The 20783-nt window shown below is 35.9% G+C and overlaps 1 protein-coding gene and 1 non-coding gene across 2 annotated transcripts in view; one reads left to right on the plus strand and one right to left on the minus strand.

The window, feature by feature from the left end:
• Positions 1-20783, plus strand: part of ITPR2 (inositol 1,4,5-trisphosphate receptor type 2) — a 421207-nt gene that overhangs the window by 44378 nt on the left and 356046 nt on the right. The gene's annotated exons all lie outside the window — the stretch shown is intronic.
• Positions 4247-4365, minus strand: LOC120618614 (5S ribosomal RNA). Its single transcript, XR_005657275.1, has one exon. It is a non-coding gene; the product is annotated as a 5S ribosomal RNA (ribosomal RNA).

Below are 20783 nucleotides of genomic sequence, written 5' to 3' on the forward strand. Positions count from 1 at the left end.
TCATTTCTGTAACTCAGTTCTTCGTCTAGATAATTCAGGGAAGTCATTTTGAAGGCTGGGACTCTCACCTTTTGCTTCTACACGTGGAGGTGGAGGTTAAACGCTCAAGTGTATAAGTGAAAAAAGTCATCTTGCTAGGTGGTGGCTTTGACTTTTTATGTAGTTGAATATATCAATCTTGTCTAACAGTGATTCTACAGTATGAGCCAGTTATAAATACTTCCTCAACCAGCTTAACAATTGCTGTATTGAATTCCTTCAGATTTGGTAGTATAATTTTTTTTTTGATGAAGACTGAAACAATTTTAGATTTGAAATAATTAGCATTTCTTGAAATTTAATACGTGCTGTACTGTGCTTAGGGCTTTCCATGCATTATTATTTAGGAATCACAAAACCCTATAAAGTGGAAATTGTTGCTATCAATTTTGAAGTCAATAGAGTTAAGTATAAAGAAATTATGCAACCATCTTAAGGTCACCGAATTCACTACTGGTAGAGTTGGGATCCAAACCAAGTTTGTCTGACTCCAGACCTGTTCCTAACCACTATATCATACTATCTGTTGAATTATGCCCTCCTATAAATTTTACCTAGTCCTGTAAAGCCACTTTGATTAAATCTAATACCTCTTCCACACAGTATCCTTTAAGTATTTGTTTAGAATGATCACATTTCTGCTGATCTTTTCTTATACACTCTTAATTTTAAAAAATTTCTTTCACTTGTTGCCAGCTAAATAACTAAATTCTTTAGTTATTTCTCTAGTCTTCATCGTAGTGGCTTGTTTGTCCTCTGGTTAGGCTCCTATTTGCCAGTATAATTCTTAGTGGTGTAGAAAGAACTGAATATAGTACATTGGGGTGCAGTCTGATCAGAATCTCCCTCTTTTTTTGGATGCCACAATAGTAGCCCAAGAGTCCTGGGCAGGACTCCCTAATTTACTTCCATCTGTAGTCACTTGCATTTCTGAATCCTCATGTCCCTTCTCCTGTACATAAATGGTACTTTGGAACCAAGTGGAGACTCTGTTACGTTTCATATTATTAGCATTGGCTCATTGTTCTAGCTTGACTCCCTCTTGCTCTCTCTCTCATCTTAACTCTCATCTAAATTATTTATTCAAATGCCCAGCCTCATGACATCTTGAAATTTATTAAGCTGATAAAGGGCATATGTGTGATTATCTCATTTTATGTGTTATTCCAGTATTATTGAATATATCTGAGGGGAAATAGATTAGGACTGTGTTGGTTGGAGTACCTACAAATCATATCCTGGAAGACTTGGATAGAGTTCATGTTTGGGAGGTGATCCCTGGAAGCATGGATGAGGAAGTGGGGGAGAATGAGCCTAAAGGATGAAAAGGCAATTAAGTGTTCCATAATGTTCCCCACTGTGGCAACTGGGGCTCAGTCCTGCTGGAGTCTTCTGAGAAACCATGAGGAACATGTGTTCCTCAGAATCTCCAATAGAAAGGCTGCAGCCAACTTCCATCATCTGTGGGTTGCAGGTTGCCCCTGAGGGTGTAATCACCCATTTCCACAACATACTCTGGATTGCTCCTGCTTGCAGCTGGGCAAGTTTTCCTGGTGTCAGGGAAAGCCCTCCTGAAGAGAAGGAGAGAGATGAAGGAGCTCGGAGTGGGAGGCTGCCAGCATGCTGGAAACTGTCCACTGTGGTAGTCAGTGAACTTGGGCCTGAGGACACATGACTAGTGCATGCTCAGAATTTGTACCCGTTTCTTTATTTGACCTACAATTAGAATGTAAATCGTAAATACTGTGTTAGCCTGAGCTCTGTTGAATTACCAAAATCAAGAAGAGTGTTTTATTACTTTTTGTTGAATTAATGAATAAAGCTCTAGAAAAAACTTGTAATTCTTAAAGGCAATATAATTTCAGTTCTGTCATCAGATGCTTTTTTGGGTGTCTTAATACTACAAAGCATGTATCATTGCTCTTAGTTGATTACGTGTTTTATGATAAAGCAATGTATAGACCTGTTATTTTATTATATCCTTAAATTCTCCACCTCTAAATTTAAGTTCATTGGTGTAAAATGTGCATTCTAACATTTGTTATAGTGTGAATAGCAGAAGACAAAACTTCCACATGTATTAAGTGAAACTTTTTTTAGGTTATTGCATTTTGTAGTTGGCTGCTACTTAAAGAAGTTTAGAAAATTGCAATGGGTTTGCAAGCCAACGATTACATGATTTATATTAAAACATCTTTAAAATTCTCCAATTGAATGTTATTGCTGTGTTGATCCTGTATATTTCTGGTAAGTCTTTATATTAAGAACCTTTTATTGTCAATCCCCTATTATTAAACTCTTAAGTGGCAGAGGAAATTGGATAATAAGTTTACTTTTCTCAGTGAGCTTTCAGAGAAAGGCCAAAGGATGAAATAAAAACAGATTGCATTGCCTCTTTGCTTTTCTTGTTGAAGCTAGTCAAGATTGTAAAAGTACTTGCACTTTCAAATACTTTAGTCTCTACTGGAGAGAAGTTGCTGTGGTTCTAAGTGGTAAATAAGACTTCATACTGTGAAAGTCTCATGAATTGCTGTTAAAGCAGCACTCACACAGTCGTGTCTGTGATATATACAGTGTATGAACTTTGATTTGTGGCTTAAAATTGTGAAGTTTAATTCTCTCTCTTAAGAGTAAGAAATGATGGGCAGAAAATTAACACCTGAGATGCATGTGCTTTTGAAGAATGAGAACTATTCTCTGAGTCCCTCACTTACTAATCATGTGTCCAGGGGCCAGTTTTCCCGAGCTGCTTACTGGCTTGTGTATAAAAATCTCCCTTCTAGTGTTGTGTATGAAGCTGATTGTATGTCCAAATTCATGTAAGTACTGAATAGGTACCTTTTGTCTGTGGGTATTTTAACTTAATACCCAAGATGACTCTTTCTAAGAATAGAAAGTCCTAAATATTGAATTTTTAAGTTTGAGCACTTATGATGGCCTTTATCCATGTTACCTTATTTAATTTTTAATAGCCCCATTTTACAAATGTGGAAACTACACTTTAGAAAAGTAAAATAACATGGTTAAGGTCACGCAGCTTGTAGGGTGAGGCAAGCTTTTTTTAAGTTGTTGTTTTTCAACTCTATAAGATCTTGGATACATTTAATAGTGATTTATTTAATATCTGCTGTGTGCAGTGCAGTGTGTGAACTAGTTGCTGTGGTTCAAATGAGTCAGAAATGAATGCTGCTTTCAAGGAATTTATAATCTAATGAGAGAGATAAGATGTGTATATAAAGAATTATAGCACAAGGGAGACAGTGATAAGAGCTAAATAAAAAGGTATGGTGAAAGTATTATGGGAGGATGGAGATTTTAATTTCCTGTTTTGAGAGGTGAAGAAAGCATCTTAGTGAAGACAGCATTTAATGTGTAATTTGAAAGATTTCTACATGTGGAAAAGGGATATCCAGGCTTCTCAGGCCTAGTATGCACCTTTTCATTAAAGGAATTCCTAGGGTAATAAGTGATATGTAAAGCTAACTTACATAATGGAACATTTGCTGTTCTTTTGAATATAATACTGAAATGAAAGCGCCATGCCGTTACCCTGCAAAATGTGGTCTTCTGCAGGAAATAGACAAGTAAATCCATGATAACTAAATGTGACCAGGACTACTCTACTATCAGTGCTGCTAATCACAAACATTGATTTAGTCCTTACTATATGTCAGGTAATGTTCAAAATGCTTTATATTTTATTAATCTACTTAATCCCTACACAACTCTATGTAGTATGTAGTATATATTATTGATATTATTATGTGCATGTATTAGATAAGGTGCTATAGCCGAAATAAAACAACAACAAAAAACAATGATTTATATAAGAGAAGTTTATTTCTCTCTCACTTAATAGTTCCTAGGTGAGTGATTCAGAACCATATTATGGCTTTACACATGGCTTTCAAAGTTGCTCCAATAGTCACCATTTTTCAGTTAGTAGAAAGGGGGTAAGAGGAATCAAGAGCAAGAAGATTCTTTCATAATGATATCTGGAATGACAAATATCACTCCTGTTCATACCTTATAGTCACTTAGTATATTGGGTTGAATGGTGCTCCCCCCCAATAAATCCATGTCCTAATACCCAACCCTGTGAATGTTACCTAATTAGAAAAGAGAGTCTTCGAAAATGATATTAAATAAAGAATCTTTTTTTTAACTTTTTATGAATTTTTTAAAAATTTTATTATTATTGTTTTTAAGCCTACAGCACCTGGTATTCCCAGGTGGTTTCCCATCCAAGTACTAACCAGGCCTGACCCTGCTTAGCTTCCGAGATCAGAAGGGATCGGGCGCGTTCAGGGTGGCATGGCTGTAGACTAAATTAAGAATCTTGAGATGAGATCATTCTGGATTACCCAGGTGGGCCCCAAATTTAATGACTAGTGTCTTTATAAGAAACAGAAGAGAAGACACACACACACACAGGAGAGGCCATGTGAAGACAGAGACCAAATGGAATTAGGTTGCCATAGCCAAAGAAGCTACCTGGAGCCATCAGAAGCTGAAAGAGGCAAGAGAGGATTCATTCTCTCCTACAGTCTTCAGAGGGAACATGAACCTGAAGACACCTTGACTTTGGGCTTTTGGCTTCCAGAACTACAAAGGAATAAATTTCTGTTTTTTTTTTTAATGCCACCCAATTTGTGGTAATTTGTTATGGCAGCCACAGGAAACCAATACGCATGGCTATATTTTGGTGCAAGAAGGCTGTAGAAAGTGTTATTGGGCTGTCCATGTGCCTACCTAAAACTCAGGAGGTCTGTTACCTAAAGAGGAGAGTAGAGATGTTGTGGGCGAAGGGGTAACATTCTCTGTCACATCTCATTTTATAGATGAGGAAATTGAAGTACAGAGAAGTTAAGTAACTTGCCCAAGGTCATACAATTAGAAAGAAGCAAACCTTTGATTGAAATCCAGATCCTTAACCACTGACTAATCTGACGGGGGCTATGGAAGCACTGAGAAGAGGGTTGTCGTTGGCTTGGGAATTCAAGCGAAGAATGGAGGTGAGCTGGAGCTCAAATAGACAGTTGTCAACGAGGTGGAAAGGAGGCTGTTTAGGAGAGAGAGGCATTTCTGGCTGAGGCACAGAGGTGTGGAGTAACATGACCATTTGTGGTCATGGCTTTTAAGAATGGTTAAAGCTTAGGAGAATGTGGAAGAGTGCCAGAGATGAGCTTAGAGGAGGGTCCAGTGCCTAATGGCCTTGTATGCCATACTGAGGTACTTGATTTTTTATGTTCAAGATAGTGGAGAACTATTAAAGGATTTTAAGCTGGGCTATGATGAGCAGAAATGAAAATTTGAAAGACTGTTCTCTTACATGGAGAGGTTGAAAATGTAGGATGGGTTATCAACTAAGAGACTGTTAAAATAGTTCAGAAAATTTGATAATGGAGTAATATAATAGCTATAGATGTATTTAACTATATTAGGACTTGATGACTAATTATATGTGGGAGTAGGGTGGGAGGCAGGGGTGAGGGAGAAAATGTGTCCTAGAATTCTCCCAGGTTTCAGATTTTAGTAGCATGATAGGGGTGAGTAATTGTATCAGTTTTCTATTACTGTGTAACAGCTCACCTCCTCCCCCAAACTGAGTGGCTTTCATGGCATCGATCTATTTAACTCATGAATCTGGGGGCTTTCTGGCTGATTCTTTTGTTCTGAGCTGGCTTGGCTGCTCTCTGCTGAACTTGCTCGTGTATCTGTGGTCAGTTGGCAGCTGGATGGTCTAGAATGGTTTCACTCACATATCTGCCAATGGATAGGTTTTTGATAGGGATGTGTCCCTCATTATCTGCAGGCTAGCCGAGATTCTTCACATAGGGATAGTGTTGTGAGAATAAGGGCAAACCCCAGTGCTCAAACATTATTCAAGCTTCTGCTTGTGTCACATTTACTGATGCTATATGGCTAAGTTCAGATGCAGAGAGTGGGGACATTGACTCTGCCTTTTGATGGGAGGAGCTGCAAAGTCACCTGCAAAGGGACATGCATACAGAGATGGGAAGAATTTATGGCCACTGTGCAATTTACCACAGTAATGAATTGGGTTCTGACATCCTTTCTGCCAGAGAAGCAGATCTAGAAGATTGCTGGATATGTTGATTTGGAGGCTCCGGAGAGAAATCAAGGTGGAAGAACAGATTTGACATTTACTAGCATGTGGATGGAATTTAAAGCTGTGAGAGTGAGAAGAAAAGAGTACTCTAAATGGAATCTCTGAGAATACCAATATTGAAGAAAACAACAATATCAAGAGCCACAATGAAGTACCACTAGAGAAATGGCTAAAATGAAAAAATACTGACGGTACTGAAAATGCTGACAACAGTACTGTTGTCAAGGATGCAGACCAACTAGGTCTCTCATGCATCACTGGCAGTGTCCAAAATGCTACAGCCATTTTGGAAAAGAGTTAAACACACGCACACTATATTACCTCCCAAATCTCACTCTTAATTATTTACCCAAAGCGATGAAAACTTAAGTTCACACAAAGATCTGTACGTGAATGTTTATAGCAAAAACTGGAAACAATCAAAATCTCATTCATTTGGTGAATGAATAAACAGTACACACAACGGTATGTCCACATAATGGAATACTACTCAATACTAAAAAGGAATGAACAGCTGATATACCCAATGACATGGTGATTTAGCAAATGATTTATGCTAAGTAAAGGAAGCCAGTCTCGAAAGGCTGCATAATATATGACTACATTTAGAAGCCATTCTGGAAGAAGCTGAGGCTGGGGGGTAAATTTAGACAACTCAAGAATAATAGCCCGGGGCAAAAAGCCCTAGACAAGAGAGAAAAATGGCAAATATTTATTTTTTGACTGAAACAAAAAAAAAAGGAAGTTTTCCTACTCAACTATACTTCTGTGACTTTTTTCACCTCTAAGGCTGGCTGTGTGGAAGATGCAGAAAGAGTTTATTCACTCAGGACTCTTTCTTTGCCTCTCTGGGCTTTCTTAGGTAGGTCCTTGGTGAGGTCTTTAGATATAGTTGCAGTTTTAATTTTGGAGAAACGAATGATCTTTACAAAGTACATTTGAATCACTTTTATAGGATATTTGATTTTCTAAATGATATGGAGGGTGTGAATATTTCCATTTCTGCTATATTCATGATTAACTGTGTATTCCTTAGGAAAATAATCCCAATTATATTATTTCAGTAGAATTTCCTATGGGAAATGCATTCTTTTTATAATATAATTTCTAAGAACATATTGTGGTGAGAAGTATGGACTGTTTGTAGATCTGAAACTATGGCTCACTCAAAAACTCAATGAATTAAATGGTAGCTATTTTTAAATGAACTATTTTCCTTATCCTCTCTTATCTTGTCATGTATTAGGCATATTAAAAAGTCAAATCAGGACCTGGATGTTATTATGCTGAGTGAAATTAGTCCGAGAAAGATAAATACCATATGATTTCACTTATATGTGGAATCTAAGGAACAAAAATAACAAACTAATCAAAAACAGACTCACAAATATAGAAGACAATCTGGCAACGGACAGAGGGGTTGGGGGATTGCTGGGCTGGGATAATGGGGTGAAGGGTTAAAGAAGTACAAATTAGTAGTTGATAGTTGATCACAGGAATGGGGAGCACGGCACAGGGAAAGCAGTTAGCATTAATGTAATGGCTAGGTAGAGAGCCAGAGGAGAGTAAGAGCAGTCGTGGATTGTTTCATAAACTATACAAATGTCTAACCAATGTACTGTATGCTTGAAACTAATAAAATTAAATTTAAAAAAAGGTCAAATTACTTGTTTTCACATACTCTAGAACAAATTATCGCCAGTGGGAGAGAGTGTCATACACATATCTGTTATTTTAAGTGGAAGTATGTATGAATTTAGATTGTACTTCTACAGTTTATGGTGGGTGGGCCTTACTTGTTTTACTCTCTTCCGAGTATTAAATAAATTCATAAAAGTTATATTTTGTTTATGAAAGTCTCTGTGTATCTCCATAAAGCTTACTAATCATTAACTTATTCAAACTACCACTAAGATAAAAGCTCCATTTGTATATCATGTGTTCAAGTCCAAGTCAACTGCCTTTCCTTCCCAGGTGTTGATTCGGTAAGTGAGTAGTTTAAAGATTTTCTTTGATCAGGTGCCCTTATTTACATTTTGTGGTTTTCAAGGTAAATACAGCAGTTTCAGAATAAAGCAAACATTTCTGGCAGGTGGCTTTGTTTGCTTTATAAATGCTTGGAAGTAGTTTGAGAACTTTGTCTTTTAAGGAATAAGATAGGTAAAAACTTAGTAAAGCAGCCCTCAAAAGTAGAGCTCCTACCTCAGTTTGTGACATACCACTGAGTCACCTTTGCTCGTCTGGAGCCTTGCGTGTCCATTTTGTCTGGGGATGCCTAGAAGGGAGATTTATGCTCTGAAAATAAAAGGTTCCCAGGAACTCATTGAGTCTGGGTGCTTCTGTCATGTTTTGCTATATGACTGTGACTGGTGTGTGTGGGTCTGTGTGTGTACATATGTGTTTGAATCTTCCGCTGACTGAGTTAGAGATGGTTAAACTTAAATTTCCAGAGGTTCTCAAGGGCTATGAAAACTAAAAGGCAATAAGCTCATCCAGAGAGTGTCCTATCTTGGAAGCAGAGGTATAAATAGGCTAAAAATGGTTTTTGAACGCTCATTTTCTAAAGGACGGAAGCTTCAGCTCTGTTTAGAAGTAGGACTGTGGAATTTGTCCTTCTTATTTAGATGTACTTCATGAAGCACAGTGCAGCTGTAATTGTTGTAGAAAGCTTCACAGTTATGCAACTTGTACTCTGATTGTATGTACATAATTAAATACCTTGATGTGGGTAAATATTGGGAGGAAAGGAGTTAAACAAAGTGAATTGTGTGGTTAGGTTGGGAGTTAGGTTCTGTAATGTTATTATATAAAGGAAAAAATCCAATACCTGAAATGTCACGTTAAAAAAACAGTATGACTGTCCAGAGGTCAAATGTAAAAACAAAGCAAAAAGCAAATTATTGAGTGTAATTAATGTTTTGACTTTGTAATAGTGGAAGTCCTTTAATTCCTGTTTTATTCTCAGCCTTATTTTCTTTCTATATATTTGGGCAGCATTGTTAATAAAGTTAAAGGCAGGTATCTCCACTAATCGGCGTATATATATATATATATATGTATATATATAGGTCTTATATATGCCACTAATTGGCATGTGTATATATATATATATATATATATATATATATATATATATATATATATCTTAACTTTCACTTTAATACAAGAGATGGGTAGCACTGTTCTAGAGGCTTCTTCGGTTATTCTGCCCTCCTATTAAAATTTATTAAACAGGCTGGATTTCTATGTTTCATCACTTAAATATCCTAGAACATAAATAGCCTAGGAACACTGACTTAGTTGAATAAAACCTGTGGGACTTGGATACTGATCTTTTTTTGCAGAGAAAGCAAAGGCAATAAGGAGCCATGCCATCGTGATGTATAGCAACCAAGCAAGCTGATGACACCGCAGCTGCCCCCTCCCCTGCCGTGGTTGACACAGGCCATGAGAGATGGTGAATGCAAAGTGAGAATTAGGTGACACAGGAAATCATAGGACAAAGGCCTAGATGTGGTTCTCTAGCTTGGGGTCCTCAAGATCTTTTTGGGAGGATCTGCAAGATCCAGCTGTTTTCATAATGATACTGAGACATTACTTTCCTTTTCCACTTTCAATCTTTCTTGAGTGTGCAGTGGAGTTTTCCAGAGGCTATATGAACTGAGATGTTGTCCTCTCTCTTTTGGCTAATGAAATTTGTGCTTGTGTTCTATTGTTTCATGTTTCTAATTTTAATTTGTCATTCGGTAAATAGAGAGAGAAACAGCCCACAGAACAAAATCTTTTTGGGATCCTCAATAATTTTTAAGAGTATAAAGTGATCCTGAGACCAAATAGTTTGAGAAATGCTTGCTAGAGGGTCAGTCAGGTAGCAAGGGTTAGGAATAAGCTTAACTGAGCTATGGGAAAAGGCATGTGTGAAAAGTAATGGATAGGCAAGGAATAGGCAAGAACAGTAGTTGGGGAAAGTAACTGGAAGAACATAAGCAAGCAGGTATGCCAAGGAGGCAGGACAAAATGAGGGAACAGAAGAGTTATTTTCTGAGAGGTTTTTAAGGATCAACATTGAATCTCTAGCACTGTGCCTATAGTAGGGTAGGCCTTTGACAAATGTTTGCAAATGATCGAATTGATAAGTATGAAGATTGTAGAACCAAATAAAAATTTGAGACACATGAGATGTGATGTTTATCATAGTCCTACTTATAATGGAGGAGACTTAAATATGCAAAGGGAGGAAAAAGATTTGTATATCACGATGGGTCCTAAGTGGAAATTTAATGTTTTCAAGCAATATTTAATGACATTAGAAAATGTGGTGGAAAAAAATTTTATGTGAAACTATATATAATACATTTCCAGTTGTCTAAAATATAAGTGTATATTTTGGCAAGTGTATCTGTCTGTTTCTCTAAGGATATACACCAAACCTATAACCATGGTTAACCTTGGGACATGAAAAGAGATAGGACTTTTTTTGTTTATACTCTTAGATTTTCTAATAATTTTTGTCAGTGATGATATGTCAGTTTTATGTTCAGAAAAAGGCTTTCAGGATTTTTACACACACACCACACACACACACACACACACACACACACACACTTTTTTACTGCTTACACTTTTAAAAAGCCACTAGAAAAAAATTTGAGTCATTTCATATTGAGATTGTTTTCTGTTCCAGGTTCAGAATTTTTCTGTCTTTGCTGCCTGTGTGCAGCTGGCCTTAATGTCTAGAGGTAGCACAGGCAGGTGTGAATTCCAGGCAGAGGAGGAAGCACTGGCAGCCAAATGTTGGTTACCCTTTCCAGAGGAAGACACGAATTCAAGAAGTCGCTTTAATTCGTACTGCAGTACCTAGTGCTCCATGTGAAGCTCTTTAACGAACTCCAGGCCCGGAAGGAGGCCTGGCTGATGCATGGATATCGTGGAAAGAACAAGAAAGCTTGTAGCAGAACAAGAAGGTAAAGAAGGAATGACTGGTAGATCTGTAGTTTTGTCTTCCCTTTGCCATTTGGAAAATGATAAAACCTAGGCCTATAGCAGGAGGACTGGATAAACACAACATGATATAATTACTATAATGGAACATTATTTAACTATAAAAAATAATGAAGTACTGATACATGCTACAACTTGGATGAGCCTTGAAAACATTATGCTAAGTGAAAGAAGCCAGTTACAAAATCATACAGTGTATGATTCCATTTACGTGAAACATCCACAATAGGCAAATATATAGAGACCCAAAGTGGATTAGTGATTTCCCAGAGCTGGGGGAAGAGTAGGATGAAGGGAATGGTGAGTACAAGGTTTCTTTCTGAGGTGATGAAATATTCTAAAATTAGTTTATGTGGATATTTGCACAACTCTAGAATATATTGAAAGCCCTTGAATTGTACACTTTAAAAGACTGAACTTAATGGTATGTAACTTATGTATTAGTAAAGCCATTTAAAAAAACAAAAAGTATGTAGCCAACATGTGATAAAACATTAAAACTCTCAAATAATTGTAAGTTAAAACAACTTTGTGTACTATTATGTCTGTCCAATCAGCCAAAATATGTAAAGATCATAAGCTTTAAGAGAAGCTCTGAGGAAATAGGCACTCTCACACCAAAGAAGAAACTGCAAATTGGCTCAGACTTTCTGGAGAGCTGTCAGGTGAACCAAACATGTTTTACAAAGCTTTGGCTCAGGAAGGAAAGTATAAAATAGTCAGCAAGCAAAGAATTCTTATCGTCAACGTTAAATAATAAAGTTCCATTTCTACCTCCTCATGAACACTCAAGCTCAACAATGAACTACTTCATAAAATGTATTACTAATTTAACATAGGCTGTCGAGTCAATATAGAGTGGGCAAGATTCAAGGCAAATAAAAGTATATTTAGTAGTTCTGTTGTATATCCCATGGAAAATAGTGGCTATTTTGTTGGGTTTTCATACAAAATTTTAGGGTATTGCTTAAGTTTCACATACACAAAGAAGTGTTCTAATTTATGTCAGTTAAAGCTTCCTTACTGTCTATCTAACGACAGATCTAGATCTTGGCCTGATAATACTAGTTTCATTGCCCTAAAAATTCTCTGTGCTCTGCCTAGTCATCTTGCTTGCTTCTGAATTTTGGCAATTATTCATAAAGCTGCTAGAGATATCGGTGTTCAGGTTTTTGGTGGGCATAAATTTTCAACTCATTTGAGTTGTGTGATTTCTGCACTAGATGTTAAGATATTTTTTTAGTTTTGTAAGAAACCACCAAATAGTCTTTTGAAAGATGTACTTTTTTTTCTTTTGGCATTCTCACCATCAGTGATTGAGAATTCCTGATACTCAACATCCTTGCCAGCATTTGATGTTAGTGTTTTAGATTTTGGGCATTCTCACAGGTATTTAGTTGCATCTTGTTTTAATTTGCAATTTCCTAATGACATATGATGTTGAGCGTCTTGTTATATGGTTATATGCCATCGTGTATCTTCTTTGATGAGGTGACTGTTTATATTTTTTGCCTGGTTTTTAATTGGGTTGCTTGTTTTCTTAATGAGTTTTAAGAGTTATTTGTTTATTTTGGATAACAGTCCTTTATCAGATACATCTTTTGCAAATATTTTCTCTTGGTGTGTAGCTTGTCTTCTGATTTTCACGACAGTGTCTTTTGCAGAGTAGAAGTTTTTAATTTTCATGAAATTCAACTTTTTAAATTCTTTCTTTCATGGCTTGTACCTTTGGTGTTGTATTGAAAAAGTCATTACCATACCCAAGGTCATCTAAATTTTCTCTTATATTGTCTTCTAGGAGGTTTAGTTTTACATTTTACATCTAGGTCTGTGATCCATTTTGAGTTAATTTTTGTGGGGTTTAAGGTCTATGTCTAGATTTGTTTTTTAACATGTGGATGTCTAGTTGTTTCAGCACTGCTTGTTGAATGAAAAGACCATCTTTTCTCCATTGTGTTGCCTTTGCTCCTTTGTCCAAGAACAGTTGACAATAATTATTTGGGTCTGTTTCTAGACTCTCTATTCTGTTCTATTGATCTATTTTTATGTTCTTTTACCAATACCACACTGTCTCTATAACTGTAGCTTTATAATAAGTCTTAAAGTTGGATAGCCCTTCTCTTTTTCACTTTTTCACTTAAGACAAGTTGAAGGTGGGGTATGGTAGATGGATACCAAAAATTGTCATCTTTTTGTACAATAGACCCTGGCTCAGCCACTTAATAGGATGTGACTTTGAAAAGTTAGTTAATCCCACTCTGTCTCTGTGTATACACTGTAAATGATGGTGATATAGACATCTTGGGGGTTATTTGAAATTAAATAAAATAATTTGTGTAAACTAATTAGCACAGCTACTGACACAAAGTGGAATCACTGAGAGTTGTTTTTTCCTAACCACCATTCCCTAGATTATTAGGAATCAGATATATGAATGTTAATTTAATTAAAATTTCTTTATTTCCTTCCTTTCTTTCTTGAAATGCTGTTGTTTTTAATTTCATCTTTATTATTCCAATGCAATCATTTAATTCTGGTGACCTCCATATTGCTGGGACTTTCTTTACTTCAGATTTTGCTCAAGTATAATGGAAGAGTTAACACTAATCACTGGCAGGTCTAGAAAAACAATGTGGAGGTCACATACCTTTTTCCTGGGCTTCCAAAAGCAGCTATTTCAGTGTCTTATTGCACTGTCCTTTAGTCCTGCTCTGCCACCTCTAATTACTCTTTAGTTTTTGAAGAAATCTTTCTCACCTTTCATTAGGTACTTTGCGTATGCCAACTTATAGTATTAGTAATTTTGTATTTAATGTGTATAGTAATGTGCCAGCTTATAGTAATTAGTAATTTTTGTATTTAATTCTGGATTTGCTTGGTGTTTGCAAAGTTAGCGTAATTTCCTTAGGTAAGATATAATTTATAACTGAATGACACTTCACAATGTAAATAACAGCTGTTAAGGGAAGGCAGACATTTACAATCTACTCTTTCTGTTCTTTTGCAAAAGAGCTACGCTGTGGTGAAATGAATAATGTATTTTAGGTCATACTAGATTTGCTACTGCGGTTTGGATTTACATGGACAAAGGTAAAAAAACTACTCATTTGAATATGTTTTCAAATGCAACACAATTCTCCTGTAAGAGAATTTTGAAAGAATAACTGTCTTGTTACCAAGAAAAGGAAATTATTTCTGTTCGTTTCTGTAATGGTTATGGCTCATCACCTACTTCTTGGGAGGGGTGTTTCTTTTGAAAGGTGAGAAGTTATGTCTTCATTTATTTATTTCTAAAGTACTTATTGACCACTTTTTATCTTTTAGGTACTTTACAAATTTTTTATTTTTCCCAGCTTTATGGAAAAATAAAATTGTATATATTTAACATATATAGCATGATGATTTGATATATGTATGTATACTTTGATAGACACTGGACATTTTATTTTAAACAACACAGATACTGTTTCTGCCCTCAGGATGCAAATAGCCCGCTGTGTCCAGAGTTTAAGTTTGGCCTCTTGACCTCAGTCATGGAGGAGACTATGTGAAGGGATGGATGTGGTCCATAGACGATGAATAAACTTTTGTTGGAAAAAACACAGGTTTTGTAAATATTTCCTTTGATAATTTCTTCGGCACTTAATAAGAAAATTTAAAATAAAATTTTGGCTAATTAAATTTGAACTGAGAATAATATAGAAAGTCCATCTTCTCATTCATATGCCAGTTCAAAAGGAGGAACCAACCATAGGTGAGCATGTAGGTTGCAGCATGTGAAGCAACCATAGTGGAAATTGAAAGTTGGCAGGATAGTCTGGCTACTGGATCAGTATCATGTTATACCTGGAGCTTTTCCTTAAGTATCTGATCTGTGAAGGCTTGGGCATCCTCTTTTCTTTTCTTTTTATTTATTTATTAATTAAAATTAGTAGAGTGACATTGGTTAATAAAATCAAATAGTCTTCAAGTGTACAATTCAATAATACATCATATGATATTGTATTGTGTGTTCACCACCCAAAGTCCAATCTTCTGTCACCAAATATTTGACCTCCTTTACCTGTCTTTTCTTCTGCTTCCTTCTGGTAACTACTAATCCAGGGTCCAGACCACCCTTTTTTCTAATAAAGGATTTTATACACTGAGATTGTGTCTTTTAACATAAACATTACAAAGTTGGAGTTTTTCAGAGCAATTATGGCTAGAAAGACTATGTTATGGAGAAAAGCTAGTGTTAAAATGCGAATTTTTCCCCCCTCATTAAGGGCCATTGATCTTGACAAAATTAATCAATTGTACTGCAAAACAAACAACAAACGCATAAGTGGGGAAAGGAACTAACATTAACAAACATCTATTATATACTAAGTAGTGTTCGGTTATTGCTAAATTTTCATGTTCGTCTAATCTTTTAAAAATGAGAAAAGGAGACATAATTTATGTTAAATGGCTACTTAAAATATACTTTTATATACTATGTTAGGTTAATGAAGAAAGAAAATTAGAAGTGGGGGTGGGTGGATGGTGGAAAGTGAGAAAAGTGGGAAGAGGAGATGAAGAGACTGGCTCTCTGTGATCTAAGGCAGAGATGGAAGACAGAACCATGTGGAGGGAGGAGGAGGCAGGAGGAGAGATGCTCACCCTAGACTGTTGATTTGAGCATTTTTCTTCAGAATCAAATGGTAATGACTATTATTGTCCTTTGGAATTTTAATTAATACATAAGCAATTATTCTGAACACTTCTAGAACTGTCTTTGAATTTCTACAAATTTTCAGGTAAGTAGGAGAGTCATAGCTGCCACCTACTTCCCTTACTTTTCCATCTTCCACACCCCAAAGGGGTATTTTCCTAAGGACTCTGCCTAAAGAATGATCACAACATGGGGTCCTTCCTGAGAGTCCAAATAAACTCAAACAGAGATGAATTTGGATCAGATTGTCAGAGAAAGAATAAGTTGAGTTAAATAAATGTTTTTCATGCCAAAAATGTAATATATATGTGCAAAGTAACTAGTGATAGTTGCCGAGTTTGTTTCTTTTCCTGGGCTGGTGATTTGTGGTACAATACTCTCTCGTGATGACAAGCAGCACCAGGGGGCCCCAGCACCCAGTCGGCCATGTGGTCATGAGAGTAAACAGCCAATACTTTATAGTGTAGTATTAAATACATTTTCAAATTATAGTATTTTTAGTTTAGGATGGGTTTATTTGGATGTAACCCCATTGTAAGTATCTCAACTGAGGATGCAATAGGAGAGACAGGCTTAAGCATTCTGACTTAGCACAGACAAAAAGAACTTTATTACTCATAAAGAGGGATGTTGAAATTGAGATGAGTTTTTAAAATGTCTAAAATAAAATATTTAAAAGACTTTTTTAAAAAAGATTGTTTACTCATGAAACTTAATTATTAATCCTACATATGCATTTTTACCTTTCAAGACTATTAAAAGGTAGAGTGAGACACATTAAAATTTTGAAGAGGAAACAGCAATTCTAATTGGGCAGCACCAAATGGAAAGTGGTTAGGAGTGTTCCAGTGGCAGAAGCTAGCAGCAAGGTTTTTGTGGAGAAGACACTTAATCAAAGCAAAGAAATTATTTGATTGGTTGTAGATTAGCGGTTGCTTTATGTGGGAAAGCTTAGTTTGCTGTTTATGATTGGTCATTCTTCAGTTTCATTTTCTCAGATTCCAGTTCATTAACTCTGGCTTAGGTTTGTTTTCCTTAGGTAGGTCAACCATTAGAACCATCCAATCTAATGGTCCCTTTGTTTAATTAATTTAATAAGACATGGACGCATGGCTCCATATTTCTGTGAGATTATGCTTGTGGTAAAGTATTTTTATGTCTGGGTTTAAAATCATGTTGTTCTATAGTGTTGGGTAAGGACCTTTAAAAACTTCTAGGATAAGATGATACTTTTGACATTTCAAGCACAGTTGATTTGAGTTGATAGAAGTGTATTGTTGGAATGTATAAGGAATGAGGGAGGACATGAATCAGCCTTGATCACTACCACCTCTTGGCTATATACTGGCTCTAGTAATTTGAGATTAGTCCTGGTGATCCCACAATGACAGTAGATCTGTCTCCTCCAAAATGGGCATTCATTGCTCTGAACTCTAGGACAGTGCTCTTTCAACTTTTTTGATCATATGCTCCATCAGAAAAAGAGTAAGCATAATAGATATACATTTACTTGTAAATTATACATATGTATTACTATAATACTGAATTGTATACATTATTGAATATATACACAAATTTATAAATAGAAGCTAAGATTAAATATAAATTTAGTTTTTAGCATGTTCTTCCACACCCTGCTACACTGGGCACTCCCGTGGAATGTGCACACCTTTTTTGAAACCAATTGCCCTGTTTGTTCATTTGGTTTTTTGCCATTATGATGACTTAGCTGTTTTCATTATTATTATTATTATTTTTTTGCCATTATGATGACTCAGCTGTTTTCATTGCCTGGGTAGTGTTGATGGCTGCATGATCTCGGGCAGATATCTTCATATAAATTATTTGTAAAGTGTGTGCGCGCGTGTGTGTGTGTGTGTGTGTGTGCGCGCGCGGTAATTGCAGCCATCTCATAAATTGACTTGGAGATTAAGTGCAACGAGATATCTAAAGTTGTTAGCACAGTGTCTAAAACATTAGCTACTTTTCCTAATGCCAAGGAGGAGTTTCTCTTGATTCCCTGTTTTATCTCACCTCTTTGTTCACTCATGATGCCTACTACCTTTTCTTCTGTCTTAGGATATTTTACTGCTTTCATTCTGTGTTCTTACTGGCTTTCTTCCTGAGTCTCATGTGCAGAGAGAGGATCTGTTTAGGCTCTTTAGGCTAATTGATTATAACTGGGTGTCCCATTTTGCTTGGAACAATACTGGCTTTTGACTGTCGTGTAATTACAGTGGTTCTTTTAATATTTAAAGATGTCTTGGTTTGGAAATAAAGGACATGATCACCCTATTAAGCAGTCACCATCAACTATAAAGGATCTCCTTTGGGGCAGACTTTTTACATGAAGGCCACCTCCTTGTCACTGCACAGCCTAGGGATGGCTATTTTCAGATGATGTGTTAATCTCTAATTTATCCTAGCTGTTAACAGAAGAGAGAGGTCTAAAGACTTACTCTTCATAAGGAAATGACATGGAGAGCGTTGAGTGTGGCATGCACTCAGAGAGATGTCTATTGTAAGAGGTAACTATAAATACATAGAACAATATGTTACTTTATGGAAAGGCTGGGCAGTTGGAGTCTATAAACCATGGTAACTGTCTACCCAGATTGCAAACATGAAAATCAAGAATTTATTGGTTATTGAACTTGGAAATCTAAATCTGTGACCTGAAGCTCAACATCATGGTGAATAACTGAGAAAAATTTTTTTTTATTTGGAATGAAATGTACTACTATTACATAAAATTACACTAAGGTTCATAATAGTATTTCAAAATAGGTCTTCTTGTTCTCCAGTTGACTCTCTAGAAGGACCAGGATAGTTTTTTTGTTCTCCTTATGAAATACTCAAGACTGTTGCTCTTTATCTTGTGAGTTTTTTTAATCCTGGCTCCATACTTTACCCCGTTGGACACTTAGCAAATATTAATTGGCAGTTGTGAAGGTTATTCTAACAGTGCCAGGAAAAAAAAACAAACTATGTGATTAGTAAATCATACATACCTTGTTTACTTTCAAATGATTAGTATTTAAAATTATTAATTGATTCTGGGTGTTATAGAGGACATACGTCATAATAAAGGAAATGAGTTTTTTGGTGTTTATTCCTACTTTTATGACATTTATGGAAATTGATAACATAAGAAACTAATGGAAAATTTAACTTTTGCATTACCTGAGATCTATAGATTCATAGATCTAAAATGAACATAATATTTGGTTGTTATCCTTAGACCTGAAATGTTACAATTCTGGCACCATACGTGAAAACAAGGGTCTTATTTCTTCTCACAGAATCAAGAGCAGGTGGTGAATGTAGTAGAACATATCAATATTGAATTATTTTTCAATTCAATAGACTGAATTATTCAGATGATAGAATAACACACATAATAAATCTCTTAGGCAGGAAACAATTGGGGCAGAGAATTTTCTTGTCTAGAACGGAGAATCTGCTGAAGAATAATGAACAAGGTTAATGAATTAATGACATAAGTTAGGAGACCTGCTGGTAGACATTCAAGAATAGCTAAATAAATTTGCATTTGACACAGAAGAATTTTGGATAGAAAGATACATTTCTTCCAAGTGGTGTTGGCAGAAACGGATCCACTGGTCTTGAGACTGGATTAGAAGGGGAGTAGGAGTGATGTAGAGTCAGGCAAGGACTCAGTAGCAGTTGTCCTGCCGAGAAATGATGAGTGATGAGCCTCAGTGAAGTTTATTTAAATGGGGAATGGCGACTGTAAAAATAGAACAAGAGAAATAGCAGAAAAACCTTATGGAAACTGATTAGAGAAAACTTTATAATATTTGAATGAGTAGCATGAAGAAGAGAGTTGAAGATGTTTTTAAACATAAAGTGTGAACTATATAAAATTACCAATATTTGATTTCTTAAATCTGCCAAAGTGGCAATTTTATATGGTTCCTTGTAATATACACTTGCTGGAAATGGCTGCTCTCAAAAATAAATAATGGAATCAATGAGGAAGCAAGAATTTCAAGGTAGCAATATTAACAATTAAGTGAAGACAAAGGTTTAAGTGATTATAGGTATTTTCAGAGCTCTGTGATGGGAACAGAGTTAATTGTAGAACCGAGAACAAAAAGAATGAATGAATGAATGAATGAATGAGTGAGTAAATAAGGGCAAATTTTATGAATTATTTTTCTTTGAAATTTTAAACACGTATATTTTTATGTACTAACTGAAAGTCCAGATAAAACAATATGGCCTTTGAAATAGGAGTAGGTGCTTAACTCACATAGAGAAACTTTAGAAGATTGATTACCTCTTCAGACAGTTTAACCCTGACCTAAGCAATGGCTCAGTTTTGAATTATTTGGCTATTTAGCAAGAAAAAGTATTTTCGTGGATTTGAAAGGGAAGTATGTTTTCCCAACTTTTGTAGTCATTCTTATGTAAGCTATTAAGAGAATTAGACTCAATTAATTAAGAAAACAAACAAAATAGCAAATACATGTACACACGCACACATAACTGATAAGAGAACACGTGAGATCTTTGGAAAGAAAGGCAGGTATATATAACAATGCAGTTTCGAAAAACCCAGTTTTGTTGAATTACCTTGAAAAATCTCTACTTTTCTTCAAGCAGATCTTATTGGTGAGTACTATATAAATTACCCCTAAATGGCCCACATTTGCTTCAGTAAGAAAGAAGATGAAGTTGGTGATGCTCTCAGCAAATCAGGGGTGGTAGGAGTCTCTGGGTAAAATCTCTCACAGATGCCTTTGAAAAAGATTTTGAGTCACCAGACCAGATCTTCAAGGAGGCATGCTACACTAAGTAACACCAAGCAGCAGCTGAGGAAAGAAGCTTACATGTTTTAGAGTGGCAAATTGTCAGGTTGTTTCTGCTCATTTTCTATTCAAATTCACG

This window comes from Pteropus medius, unplaced genomic scaffold, assembly GCF_902729225.1.
Source record: "Pteropus medius unplaced genomic scaffold, Ma_sr-lr_union100, whole genome shotgun sequence".
In the NCBI taxonomy this organism is placed as follows: domain Eukaryota; kingdom Metazoa; phylum Chordata; class Mammalia; order Chiroptera; family Pteropodidae; genus Pteropus; species Pteropus medius.